The sequence below is a fragment of the Copadichromis virginalis genome, linkage group LG19 (genome assembly GCF_057382275.1).
Source record: "Copadichromis virginalis isolate Kocher_CV1m ecotype Utaka linkage group LG19, C_Virginalis_male_GT1.1, whole genome shotgun sequence".
In the NCBI taxonomy this organism is placed as follows: Eukaryota; Metazoa; Chordata; class Actinopteri; order Cichliformes; family Cichlidae; genus Copadichromis; species Copadichromis virginalis.
Genome location: NC_140636.1, coordinates 11908015 through 11919619, shown reverse-complemented (window position 1 = coordinate 11919619; position 11605 = coordinate 11908015). Strand labels below are relative to the sequence as shown.

The 11605-nt window shown below is 40.0% G+C and overlaps 1 pseudogene across 1 annotated transcript; it reads left to right on the top strand.

Annotated features, from left to right (window-relative positions):
* Positions 1-7087: 7087 nt before the first annotated feature.
* Positions 7088-11246, top strand: LOC146685592 (uncharacterized; annotated as a pseudogene). The gene is made up of 5 exons (XR_014916918.1): positions 7088-8446; positions 8557-8788; positions 8866-9003; positions 9126-9185; positions 9273-11246. The product of XR_014916918.1 is annotated as an uncharacterized LOC146685592 (transcript).
* The last annotated feature ends 359 nt before the right edge of the window (positions 11247-11605 follow it).

Genomic DNA, 11605 nt, shown 5'->3' with positions numbered 1-11605 from the left:
GCAAACACTGTGCGATTTCTTCAGTCGCGTTTTTCAGCTCCTGCTTAAACTGTATTATTAGGGTTGCCAACCGTCCCTTAAAATACGGAATCGTCCCGTATTTCGAAACAAAAGTACACGTCCCGTATTGACCTAATAAGGGACGCACTTTGTCCCGTAATACAGTGAGAATCAAAAGTAGTCTATAAATGTTAATGGAATTAACGCTTTGTTTGAAAACATAATTCCCAGCCCCTCTCCTGCTTTGTGACCAATGAGCTGACAGCACACTTACGAGTATGACAATTCAGATTACCACTCATCTCATTGGTCGAGGAAAGGTCGCTTACGGAGAAAATACCGGAAGACAACAAATGACCACAACAAGAAGCATGGCCAACAGGGAAACAAACGCCGACACTGCGGTGCAAGTCTCGGACGACAGTAAACCTAAAGCTGGGCAGACACTGTGCAATTTTTTTCAGTCACATTATTCAGCTCCTGCTCAAACTGCACGATTGACTCGCAGGGATTAGAAGTTGGTAGGTCACGATGCAGGGTCTCACACTATACCGCCCGATGCTCTGATGCGACCTGAGTGCTCACACTGTGCCTCCATAAAATGAAGGTTATAACAGAAAATCTGTCGCGCTCTCTCTCTCTCCGTCTTACACTCACACAGACACACACACCACCACCATCAACTTTGCTAAATTGCTAATGAAAAACATTGATCGGGCAGCTGTGATTGAGCAGCGATGTAAATCCAACTGTTTTCACGGTTGTTGTGATCGTGATAATTTTGTGATGCCACATCGAAAAGGCTCGGATGAGCTTTCCAAAGTTCTACAAGTTGTACCTCCGTCGCTTGTGTCCAGATCACACGCTGCACAGCCGTGCTGCTCCGTCTTTTTCACGGCGTTTACGTGTTTGCGCGCGAGCAGTGTGAGCGGCTCACGAGCGATTGATGATCGGGAGCTGGTCGTGAGGTGTTAATCACTTCTCGTTACCCCACGTATACTACACGACGCACGATGAAGGCCAAAATCGGTCCGATCACTCAAAAATCGTCTCAAAATGGGCCTAAAACCGCACAGTGTGAGCCCAGCGTTAGAGCAGCAATGTTTGTTCCCCTCAGAGAAAGGGAAGAATGGGAAAAGGAAAACACCTGGCTGGAAAAAGTTAATATGGGCATGTGCAGTGAATATCAGCGCTATGTGGCCAGAAGTGTGATAATATAATTTATTTTGTGTAATAAACAACTGCAAGAATAGATGATTACAACAAATAGATGACTAATACATAAAAGTAATACATAGATGAATAATGATGATGAGTTAAGATGCGTAATCATGGGAACAAGCGGGTTTACAAACAGGAGCAGCTGATTAGCATTAGAAAAGCTGAAATAATACCTCAACTGAAGCCAATTGTACTAAATGCACTAAATGTGCACTGTTACAAGAATGTTTTTCTTTCTATTGTTTTCTATTATTTTAAGTTAAGCAGGACAGAGTTCTTTTAAAGAAAGATTTACTTATATTCTCAAAAGTTAAGCATGACAGGCTTCTGTTTAAGAAGGAGACCTGTTTTATCGTGTTAATGTTGTCATTTTGAGCTAAAAATAAATGGCTAAATGATCATTTGTTTCACATGTGTTCATATCACAAAGAATACACATCTACTTAAATCAAATTCAAGTCAAATGGTTAAAAAAATAATTTCACACACAAAAAAAGAGCTAGAAAATTCACCACACTGGGAAGGGTGAAGACAATTGGGTCGCCCGGCCCTGGCCACGAGGTGTCCCTTATTTATTTTTCAGGGAGTTGGCAACCCTATGTATTATTGAATCGCAGGGGTTAGAAGTTCGTAGGTCACGATGCAGGGTCTCACACTATACGACCCGATGCTCTGATGTGACCTGAGTGCTCACACTGTGCATCAATAACACGAGGCTTATAACACAAAATCTGTCTCTCGCTCTCCCTCTGTGTTTCACTCACACAGACACACACACACCACCATCAACTTGTCTAAATTGCTAATAAAAAACACTGACCAGGCAGCTGCAATTGAGCAGCAATGTCCATCCAACTCTTTTCACGGTTGTTGTGGTCGTGATAATTTTGTGAGGCCACATCGAAAAGGCTCGGAGGAGCTTGCCAAAGTTCTACAAGTTGTGCCTCCATCGCTTGTGTCGAGATCACACGCTGCACTGCCGTGCTACTCCATCTTTTTCACTTCCATTCCTGTGTTTGCGCGTGCGCAGTGTGAGAGGCTGCGTTGACACCTTCACGAGGGGCGACAAGATTTCAAACAGGTTTGATTTTCTTGCGACCATACGATTGATGATTGGGAGCTGGTCGTGAGGTGTTAATCGCTTCTTATTACCCCATGTATACTACACAATGCACGACACACGATTAAGGCAAAACTCAGGCCAATCCCCAAAACAGTCACACGACTGAAAAATCGGTTCAAAATGGGCCAAAAATCGCACAGTGTATGCCCAGCTTAAGTGCATGGGATTCTCCTTGGGTACTTTCACCAACCAACCATGATTTCGTTTTTTCAAACAAATAATTGCACTGCTTAAACATCACCAAGAGAGATACCTTTAATGAATAATGTATTCAAAACTGATGATGAGACAAACTTGGGTTTCTGGTGTGAGCAACCAAAGGTGACTATTTCATGAACTTCTATGAGACGGGGTTGTAGCATGACCTTACCTCAGTCTCGCTTCTGTAGACTTCTGTAGAATCTTCATCACATTTCCTGGATAACAGATTTTCAGGATCCTTATCTGAAACTTTAGGTAAACCTCGGTTTTCTTAACATCAAGTCTTCTTCGTCTCTGCTTGTTTGCATAATCAATCATTTCAAATTTGCAAATCTTGTTATCTTGCGCAGGGCCACTGGACAACATCAGTTAAGTGCTTGGTATGTGAAATTAAAATGTACCAAAGCCCTCAGTGTTTTCTTTGAATACCTCATTTTCTTTTGGCTATGCAACCCGTCTATCACATTTGCATTTTCGTACAAACACAACATCATAGCGTAGATTGTTCTTTTCTTTTAATCACAGCCAACTGGCTGTGCAGGAAAACAAATAGGGTTGACACAGACAAACATTACGGCGCAATCGAAGCCATGATCTAAAGTGTTCTATTTAACGTCAGCCATTCATATGCTGATTTTAAATTGCTACAGCACCATGCTGTGCCAAGTGTCTATAATCACAGTGACAGTATACAATATTCTGGCCCGTAGGCGAGAGCTCTCTCTCCAATTATGTTTCTCTTGGCCTGAGATTGAATCTATTACTGTGTAATTGCCTCTATATCTCCAACTATCACCCCGAGCAGTTCCGCGGATTATTCACACATATGGTGAGTAAATGTTTGGTGGAAATCAGAGCTATTTTTAGGATGTTGTTGATGTTGAAGGAGCAGTGTCCTGATACTCGCAGAAATTGTTGAACAAAGTTATTCAAAGGACTGTTTTATCCTAAACTGTAATGGTGACCTGGAGAGTGCATCGATATATGACTTTTTTTGGATTGCAGTGAGACGACCACTCTGAGAAGCACATGTGTGCATGAAGCCAAGGTAGTGACAAATACTTTTTTTTTTAAACATTTCCTCTCATCCTTTTTACCCAGGTGGGTTCAGCTCACTGAGTCAAGACATAGACAGCATCACTCAAGCTGTCAGGGACTAAGAAGTAGATTTAAGCTCCAGGTTTTACACTGGACAAAAAATACCACACAAACTTCCACCCTTTTCTCATCAGCAGCAAAGTGTTGGCATTCATTTCCAGGTGAACCGATTATGCAGTAAGCACAGGTATTTATTGGCACCAACTGAAACATGACCCGTATGCAGCAGTGCTGTGCAACAGTGCAAATGTGGAAACTACATTTTGTTATTAAATAATTGGTTAGTATTGCAAATGCAAATATTCACACAATTCAGTGGGCTGCATACCAAACTAAAGGGAAATAAACAGAGTCATGCTACTATCAATCAATAGTATTGACACTATTACCAGCATTGGTATCTATACTATTGATATTTGGATCAATGCATTAACCTTTTTACAATTTTTCAGTCTTATACAAACTTCCTTTTGGTGGTGCTTTGCTCACGGGTGCAACATTGAGTTCTGAAAACACCCATTTACTGACAGAAGAAGTAACAAGAGTTCTGACAGTGACGGGAGCACAGATGCGTGGATACAGAGAGACGTGAGAGATCCCTTTTACTGTTCTGAACACCAGCTAGCAACTCACTCTCAAATGCACTGTGAATTGCTGTGAATGCACTGGCACCTGCTGTTGTGGCCCAGACAGAAATATTGCTACAACACTACATTTTAAACACGACATGCTCAGATTTTTCTGTCTTTACTGGAATGTACAGGCTACGTTTTGGTAGCATGGTATGTCATACCAATGTATCTCAGCAGGCTGAAAAGCCGATAAACTAAGCAATGGTTATCATTTAGCGTAATACTCACACTTCCCTGGTCAGCCATGTAGAGTTAGCTAATCAGTGGACATTTCCGTCTGTTTCACACAGCTAAAATGTCTGAAAAAAAGTGCACACCAAATGGCTTCTTGCCATTTAGCAGCTGTGTTCCTGTTCCACAGTCACACAACAGATGATAGCTCAAATGCCCTCTTTTCCCCACCCAACATGGACAACAGGAGGGGTCAGGTTCCATGTAGAGTCACTCCAACAGCTTTTACCAAGAATTACGAATGAAAAAGAGAGAAAAAAAAAAAATCAAACAGTACTCATGTTTTTCACATCCTGCATCATGTGACATTTTTTTCATGTGCTGCTACTTTTCTGAATTCAATAGTGATGGGATTTTGGTTCGGCTCACTAAAAAGAGCCGGCTCTTTCGGCTCCGAACCGGCTCTTCAGGTTGTTTTGTTGCTTTAATTAATTTATTATTAACAATAATATAAAATTATGCACAAAAGGAATTACTAACGTAAAAAAAAAGTGATTTTATTTATATATGTTTATATATAAAGCACAAAGCACGTACAAACTACAAAACACATTTCTAGCATGAACTGAACTTCCAAAGCAGAGCTACTAGATCACTTAAATTACACAATTGAAAGCATGTGTGTGTTGGTTGTGTATTTATACACAGGCACTCATATATATTCAAATAATTTAAAAAAAAAGTTCATTTACCTGTTACTACCACACACCAAATCCGGTCGTTGGTACTTGCTGGCTTGTGTAGCCACAAGATAACAAAAGCTCAACACTGCGCCTAGCATCCTGGAGCACTTCTGTTGTCTTTTGTACGTGTTTTGAGTTTTTATGTGCTTCTGAGTTTTTACGTGCTTTGGAGTTTGTACGTGTTTCTACGTGTTTTGGAGTTTTTACGTGTTTTGGAGTTTGTACGTGTTTTTACGTGTTTTGGAGTTTGTACATGCTTCAGAGTTCGTATGTGATTTGAAGTTTGTATGTGCTTTGTCTCTAGGGGCCACCGTAAATATACTTTTATTTATTCACTTCACATAAAATGTAATAAATAAATCATATAATACAAAAATCAACTATTCACATTTCAACTTTTAACTATTTAAATTTTCAGCTTTTTTCTTTTACAAATTTAAAGTGAAACAACACAAAACACTGTAAGCCACAACACAATTAAATATAAATTATAATATGAAAACAAAAAGAACATGCACATTCTCTGTCATATTAGCCTGCATGAATAAACTTTCTGAATCCTTCATCCACAACCAAAAATAGTTGTGGATGATTACTATACCTTTCTAATGTGACGTTGTTGTCCCTGGCTCTCTTTCTCTCTCTCTCTCCCTCTGGCTCTGTTCCTGTGCTACTGAGTGTAACTACCGCCCCTCCCCCCTCTGCCCAGCATAAAGCACAAGGCTCGCATGCAGAGTGAAGCAGAAAAAAAGAAGCTCCTTATCGGCTCGTGATAAGGAGCCGGCTCACGTCGTTCACGTCAAAGATCCGGCTCTAAGGCTACGTTCACACTGCAGGCGAAAGCGCATCAAATCCGATTTTTTGGACCCTATGCGACCCATATCCGATCATGGTATGACAGTGTGAACGACACAAATCCGATATTTTCAAATCCGATCTGGGTCACTTTCGTATGTGGTACTGAATCCGATACATATCCGATGTTTTAGAAAGTGAGTGCTGTTTGAACGGTCATGTCGCATTAAATCCGTCTTTTACGTCACTGACACAAGACAGACGCCAATTATCAGCTCTGGAGAAGCGCCCGAGAAAACATCGCGAACGCTTCTCTGGCCATCCAGTGTAGATGTTAGTGAATCTGTTGGGAAGACAACGTTGGGGAAACGTGAACATTTTATTTTCACGTATATTTTGTGTACTGTATAATCTGCAGATTCTGACAGAAATCTGCAGCTATCCTTTGAAGCACTGCTCCTCTAAAACAGCAATAAGGATCATTATTAGGTTATTTACATTATTATGTAAATAACTTAAAGCAAAAATTGGGAAACGTAAAGTCGGAAGTCTTTATATTAAGGGCCATCAGCCAAACAATATTGTTTGCTCTGGGTATAAACGGGGTGCGTTGTGTGTGACGTCTTCTTTTGCGCATGCGGGTCGCTTTGAGCGTTCACACTAGAGCGCGTTTGCATTCGCATTTTATTTGTAGTGTGAACAAGCAGACAAAAAAATCGGATTTGATCAAAAAATCGGAATTGAGCATTAAGACCTGCAGTGTGAACGTAGCCTAAGAGCCATTTCGTTCGCGAACGACCCATCACTAGAATTCAATCACCCAGTGTTGATAAGGAGGCTCTCTCTGCGCCTTCCAGTTCCTGAGAATCATTTGCCATCTTGTCATAATAGCAGTCTGAATCCAATACTTAAATGATTGTGAAATTCCAGATAACATGTTCCAGTCTTACATAAAATGTTGGCTATCACATTAGCTTCAATTTTTTTATAACATTACCAACATAACAGTAAGTTTTGATATGAATTAACCAAATGAAGTTTAGCGTTCACTCATGTTTAATAAAAACAAAGGTTTTGACATGTCACCACATGCTGAGAGAGGGATGGAAAACCTTTTTTACTTCAGTCGTTATTAAACTCAACAATTGAGCAGCTGATACCTGTTTGCTATTTGCTTCAGCTATGATGACCTACATGTATTTTCTACTATAATGACATTGTGAACTCCGCTCCATTCCATTTAAGTCCATGATCAGGCCATTTCCACACTAACAAAAAAAACCAAGTCATTTTAAATAAGACCAATCACAGAATATTAGTTACCGACAGTTTTTAACAATTTCTAGATTTCAGGCACACCAAGCAATATAAGGATGACCCGTAGGGATGGGTATCGAAAACCGGTTCTTGTTGAGAACCGGTTCCCACTGTTTCAATTCCTTGGAATTGTTTGCCATTTTTACAAACGATTCCCTTATCGATTCCAGACGCCTCGAATGACATCACCACGTTGCATAGCGTCTTTTACTCAGTAGGAAACACGGCGCCTAAGCGGCACAAATGCTCAAAAGTTTGGTTACCCTTTATGAGAAAGGATGACAACAGGGCAACGTGCAATACTTGCAAAGTAGAGATTTCATCAAAGAGAGGAAACACTACGAATATGCAAAAGCATTTGCTCAAAAAACACGTGATTGCTTTAAATGAATGTCGTGTTTTTGATCCGCTCCGGACTAGCAAAGCTCAACCCAGCAGCAGCGTTAGCGTTTGCACGTCCTCTCCCGTTAATACTGCAGGTAACTAATCAACTAGCATTGCATATTATGTTAGCACGTTTTGCCTTATTACAAAACCTGCCATTACTGTGCGCTGCATTTAGATGACCATGACGACAGAGAAAGACAGAGTCTGTCTGGCTCAGATGCTGGCAGTTCTCGCTGCAGTCTACAGGTGGCTTCTCCTTTCACAGAGGCAGGGAAAAGTAAAATGACACAGGCCAGGATAGACGAATGTCACCGAGCAGTGACTAAGTTTGTTGTAAAAGGCTTGCACCCTTTTGCCACAGTAGATGCCCCCGAGTTTCGGTAAGTGAATGTTTAATTGTAGGCTAAGTCAGGAAATGTCAAAGTTTAAGGATGAAGAGGTCCCACATGACAAAAGTGGTCCTGAAGGAGAAGCAAGAGTTGCTCAGTAAGCATAGTAATAGTTTTTTAAGATTGTGTATATTATAATCATTAGATCATGATCAAATTAAATTTATAAACTAAGATAAGGAATATTACATTAGCATTTAAGTTGTGAACGCGTTACCCCTCAGAGCTGCCCAAGCATATGCTGCTCCTAGATGTAAAGACCAGATGGAACTCCTTGTATTTGATGATGGACAGATTCTGCGAGCAGTTTCCTGCCATCCAGGCTGCAGCCATCGATCCACAAATAAGAAAGTCCATGGAAAAGGAAAGGTGAGTAGTATTGAAAAATAATGATAATATGGCTTAACTTGGACTCAGGTTTTATTTTTGTTTGTTTTATGCAACATATCTGTTGTATTTTTGTTTTGTTGATTTTGCAGACTGGCTAAAATGGGCAATGATGACTTAAGAAAAGCAGAGGAGTTTGTGGTACTCATGCGGAAGCACTACACCTCCACACTAGCAGTGTCCAGTGACAAAAGTCCGACCTGTGGTGAGATTTTGCCCATCCTGCAAAAGCTACAGTAACACTACACCGTACAAGAAGATGACTCTGCCTTCACAAGGAGCATAAAGGAGAACATTTGGAAAGATCTTTCCAAACGATACCAGGTACAATTGATGATTTATTTATCATAAATAAAATGACAGTCATGATGTCACATTTTCCTCCCTCTTAAAAATGTAAGGACGCTGATATCAAGAGCTTCCTGGAGGAGGCCACCATCTTGGACCCCCGATTTAAATCCAAAGTGGAGAAGGATGAAGTCTGGCACAGGATCAGGGAAGCAGCAATTGCAGCAAAGGCAGAGGCAGGAGCAGATGAGGTATTTCAATATGACAGTGTTTTTCATTGTTGCACATTTCCATTGTGAGAGTGAGACCTTTCATCTATGGAGCTGTGGTACTTAGTTCGATTTGCTTGTTTATTTGTCACTTTCTACTCAAGCACCTGGAGCAAGGAGACACACAGGGAGAGTTGTTCGAAGATGAGGATGAAGAAGACTATGTAAGTTTAGTTCATTGTGATGATAATTTAAATGTCATTGATTGTTCATTTTTTGCTTATTTTTTTATCATGTCAATTTAATTTCAGGCGCCACCAGTAAAGCAAAGAAAAACGGCCTTGGAGGAATTCTTTGAAGAAGAGGACAACAAGCTGCAGTCCTTCCAACAACGGCATCCCGTTCTTTCCCTGGGCCACAGAGTGGATCAGGAGATCCAGCTGTATAGAAGCCAAACCCCCAACCCCTGCAAGGATAACGCTGCCCTATGGTGGTGGAGCAAGAGAGGGGGCTGTCAGCACTGGCTGAAAGGTTTCTGTGTGTGCAGGCATCCTCCACCCCGTCTGAGAGGGTGTTCTCCACAGCTGGAGAGACCATAAGTCCAGAAAGATCACGTATCCTTCCTGAAAAAGCAGATATGCTTACATTTCTGCAAAATAATTTTTAATTCTCTATAGTTGATGGATGCAGAATTGCACAGTGCACTGTTCCATTGGACTTGAGTTGATTGTATTTTTTGCTGGCTGATATAGTTTTATTTTTGAGTGCCCAGCTCATATATACTTTTAAAAAGGAGAGTGTAAATGTTGCTGGACATTCTTGTGTAATTGCCACTGAATAATTTATGTTATACTTTGTTATTGCTACAACAGAATATTTATTTTATTATTATTTTACATTTACAACCTTTTTTTTTCTGGGGTCCTCGTGGCATCTTAAGATCTCACTGTTGGGTTTGTAAGGTCATGTTACTCCTACATTTCTGTCTGTTCAAAGATAAGATATAAAACAAAGTTCAAAGCTAATCAACCTGTGGGTTCTCCTTTTTTAAAAATAAGAATCAATAAGAGAATCGATAAATAATCGAATCGTTAAACAGAATCGAAAATGGAATCGGAATGGTGAAAATTAATACCCATCCCTAATGACCAGTGCTACTGAAAACTTCTCGTAGACTTGTAAGCATAATTCTGTGGGTTTACAGCTTTGACATAACCCAAAGCTGGATGGCTACTCAAGGTCACAGAATTAAAGCTAAATCATGGCTGGACCTCCAGGACCCTTGAGGAAGCAGATCAGAATCTGCTTTCATAGTTATGGTCGTGCAGGCGATCATTTGTTTTTGAATATCTAATAGGAAGCTTGGAAAGCACAAACACATCTGGCCTAGTAATTATGGTGCAGTGATTGTCAGCTAACAGCCACCAAACCAAAGACATGAATCAGATCGTTTGAATGCACGGTGTGGAGGGTGCTTTCATGCTGTTTTCTGAAAGCAATAAGGAATAATGCATGAAGATTCTGGTCTATTTAATCCAAAACACACTTAAAGAATGAACTAAACTGCAACTATCTTTTTCACAACAAACATATTCATGTTATACACTATGTATAGAAAATATATGCGTTTGCTTAATGGCTCAGTGAGACTAGAGTATAAACAGGACTCTTCTTCTAACTCGGAAAATCCGTCACTGTGTCTCTTTGCAGTTGGGCTCTCAACTCAACTAGTTGTCAACTGGTTGTGTTGTGATTGTATTCCTATATAAATAATGTGACAGCAACATTTTTGGATGGATGGATGAAAATAAACTTTCTACTACAGACCTGCTACTACATGGTAAAACGAGTAACTCAAAACATCAGCATGATTTGTACATGGCTTGATCAAACCTTGAAAGACATGCAAGAGTGAACATTTGTTGACTTTCGCATTCATGATTTGAACAGTAACGTGATATCAGGTTTCAAACCACTGGGGTATTTTTTTTTCCTGTAGTAAATCAAAATCATATTCCCTCACTGACCTTAATTGAGAGCTGTGGGTTTCAAAACTTGAGACCGTCTTACAGTGAGATTGCACCAGTCATTGCATCAATGAGCCACCATACTTATCTTTGAACATTTTAACCCTGTAAAGCCTGAACCATGAAATAACTGACAGAAAAGCCAAAGTTTTTGACACTGGGGTGCTTATATATGTTTATATTTTCTTTAAAATTAAAGAAATAAATTAAATACAAATTTGCACATGTACATTTTTTATCTTTTTTTTTTTTGCTATATCCAACATTTTTGTGCAATTTATTACTTAAAAATGTATTGTGTATGTATTTATTTTGATTCCTCTGGAGAATTTTTTTTTTACTCATTTGACATTAAAAGGTTCATAAAATGAAACACTGATAAAGATGGCTCAAATGCAGTGTTATGAATATTAACAAGAGTGTGCCAATGGCATAAAGTCCAAGGCCCTATGCTTTTGATGAGTCAGACCACCCTTGACCCATCTCCCACTCTCTTGCACAGACACACGCACACACACACACACAAGTGGTTGGTTAAACTGTGCATCCTTGTGAGAACATTCATTGGCATATCGAATCCCCAGCCCCCCTATCCTACCATTAGCCATTTTCAGTCA